Source organism: Triticum aestivum, unplaced genomic scaffold, assembly GCF_018294505.1.
Source record: "Triticum aestivum cultivar Chinese Spring unplaced genomic scaffold, IWGSC CS RefSeq v2.1 scaffold78534, whole genome shotgun sequence".
Lineage (NCBI taxonomy): Eukaryota > Viridiplantae > Streptophyta > Magnoliopsida > Poales > Poaceae > Triticum > Triticum aestivum.
In genome coordinates this window covers 19,818-23,027 of record NW_025228365.1, presented here as the reverse complement: position 1 = coordinate 23,027, position 3,210 = coordinate 19,818, and the positions used below count along the sequence as shown (strand labels likewise).

Genomic DNA, 3,210 nt, shown 5'->3' with positions numbered 1-3,210 from the left:
CACATGTGTGCATGAATGGGCCAAGAGAATTTCAGAATTTTATTTGGGCTTTGGGCCAAAAGCCCACTAGCAAATTCCAACATGGCTACCACGAACTGATGCTTCACTGCTTTTATGCCGGCGGGCCAGCTTCAATTCGGCCGCCAGTCGCTTCCAATCCCATGTCCTACCGCATCAGCTGCCTGCATCGCTCGCACCACATCGATCTGTGAGGCCCGTACCGCGCCGCATCAGATCAGATGGTCTTAACCCTAGCCGCCACGCGCAGGAGTGGCTGCGGGAAGGAGGAACGGCGACGGAGAAGTGACGACATCGCAGGCTCGTTATTTTTTTCTAGTGCTGTGCAGACCGGACCTGCGGCTTCCTTAGATGGGCTGTCTGGCCCAATTAATGACAGTACTCCAAAAAAGCTACCGGAATAGCTGCTCTTAAGACATCAGGGTCAAGCTGTGGTCATGTCTTCACACGAACGAGAGATTCACGTGTATCCAACGGCCAGAAACATTCCAATCTTGAAAACGAACGGTCCAAACAACTGATGGCGTGAGAGGCAAGGGATTAGGTGCAGTTTTACTGTTCTTGATAATAATAGTTAAAACATTTGCATTCAAGCAAATATGGAATGTAATGAGAGGCGCACCTCTCATGTTTACACACAACAGTTACAGTAGCAAGTGATGAAACCCCCAGATTCTGGAACATTTTCCCTTCGATGAAAATGCCGGTACGCCTCTTTGGGAGGCAGAAGCATTTCAATGATTCATTTTCTTTTCAACCACGTACCCAAGGTTTTTGAGTTGTTTGTAAATTGCGATTCCTAATCCCATTCCACTACCCATTAATCAATCCATTCTTTGTAGTTGCAACTCATAACTGTGCAGAGCCCTAATCCCATTCTACTACCCATTAATCAATCCATTCTTTGTAGTTGCAACTCATAACTATGCAGAGCCCTAATCCCATTTCGCTGCCCATTAATCAATCCATTATTTATAGTTGCAACTCATTGTTTGTAAATTGCGAGCCCTAATCCCATTCCACTGCCCATTAATCAATCCATTCTTTATAGTTGCAACTCATTGTTTGTAAATTGCGAGCCCTAATCCCATTTCACGGCCCATTAATCAATCCATCTCACAAGTTTAGTACATTTATTTCCCACAAGTATAGCAGTTGAATAATGCCCAAGAACCTGAAGTCATTCACTTACAAAGAAAGAGGGAAGACACAATACCATCTTGTTAGCTCACCAGTAAACAATTTGAGTCAGTGAAAAGTGGATTACCATATATAGAGAACACAGGGGAAACCATCTTATCAGTGTGTGGCATACTCGCCTCCTTCCTTTCTCATCACTATTGTTGTTCTTGTTCTCTGATGGTTGCTGTTCAAGAAAGAACATTTGTGAGGCCAAATAACCAAAAAATCTTGTTTATACAGACATAATAAAATAAACGGTGAACTACACAAAAATGTCTTATTAATCATGCAATAAGCTGGCCCTACTCACATAAAAAATACAGGAAACAATATGTATATAATGATTTTACCTCATAATGAATTTTTGAGAATCATATTATATATGTGGATGGCTCCACTCAAAAAGCATGAAACTCCTCAAGTTGAAAACCTAAAATAAGGGAAATTCCTTCGGACATTTCAACAAAAGGAGAAAAGGTTATATTAACGACCAATCGGAATTCTCGAAAGTTCAGCACATCAGTCCCTTTCAGTAAATGTATACCTGCAAAGCAATTATTCCTCTAAGTGAACCCTGAGCTCTTTTGTGTAACATGTAAATAATTTTTTTGTAACATCTAAATATAACATTAAATTACAGTAGAGAAACATGGTGTACATGCATGTGTCGTAGGTGGGCCTATCAGAATCACAAGAAAGACATTTAGTTATGAGAACGTCTTTTTTGTAAAGGCCAGAGAGGTTACATAATGAAAAGAAGAGTCAGAGAAAGGTACCACGTACACAAGACATGTAGCTGGACAATCACAGAACCCTCAATCAAAAACCTAATTGTCAGTGAAAATCGAACGGTAACCTTCCTCGCCTGATCTGAATGAACTCTTGTGAATCAGAGAAAATCTTCAGCGTCATTTTTGAAATAAATAAATACTGATAAGACCACAGCGTTCTACAATCTCCATTGGAAATTTTGCAAGTTATTATTATTACTCATTTTATTGTTGCACATCACATATTGCACTGCCGGAAAAGATGATCATTTTCTTCCGGAGGTAGAAGAAGGCCTCGTGCTACTTGCTCATTTTGCCCCGTCATTTAAGCAATGGCGCAAGATTTTCAACGCCAGCACGGTCACCCCGTTGAGCTCGTGGTCCGCGTCGGTCAGTGGCGTCCTCTCGCCGGCCCAGAGGACAAACGCCTTGTCGCAGCGCGCCGGCGTGCCACGAACGTGCTCCAGCAGGGTGGCCGCCTCCGTCAGCCGGTCCTCGTCCCCGCCCGCGGCCAAGTCCATGGAGGCGCGCCCCAGCCAGCGCACTGTCGAGGCGTAGTCCTTGGCGCACTCGTCCAGGACCAGCCGCCGCCGGGGCGACGTCTCGGAGGCCTGCAGCCGGGCGATGCGGTCGCCGGTGGCCTTGGCGGTCGCCATGGCGATCCTCACCGCGATGACCACCAGGCCGAGCTCGTCGGCCGTCGCGCTTGCCGGGTCCGCCCCCAGTGTCTTCACGCAGAAGTCGTAGTCCTGCGCCCTGCCGGTGCCGACGAGCCTGCACGTGTCCTCTAGCGTGCTCGCCCTCGCCGTGCGCGCGTGCTGTGTGAGGAGCAGGAGGACGAGGACGGAGGAGAGAGCTTGGAGAGGGGCCATGGTCGTCTCATTTGTTTCTTTGTCAGACTCGAACTATATATAACAAGAGCATAAGGAGTAATTAGATGCTGGCGCTATAAATTTGTTTTTATGGTTTCAAACGTTTCCATTTGTTGCTCATGCATCAAAGTGAAACTCTTTTACTAATTACGCCACATTAAGAGAATTTGAATGTATAATGCGAATCAACCAGTGGTTGAGATGCTTAGGTGGACAGTGGTATCCCCAACCCATCAGGGTTCAAATCCGGGTGCTCGCATTATTCCTGGATTTATTTCAGAATTTCCGGTGATCTTAAGATGATATGCCGGCTCAAGGTCTCGGAGGTGCTCATAGGGATAGGGTGTGCGTGAGTGCGTTCATAGAGG

The 3,210-nt window shown here is 45.9% G+C and overlaps 1 pseudogene; it reads right to left on the bottom strand.

The window, feature by feature from the left end:
* Nucleotides 1-2,361: 2,361 nt before the first annotated feature.
* LOC123173997 (putative invertase inhibitor) lies at nucleotides 2,362-2,842 on the bottom strand (annotated as a pseudogene).
* Nucleotides 2,843-3,210: the final 368 nt, after the last annotated feature.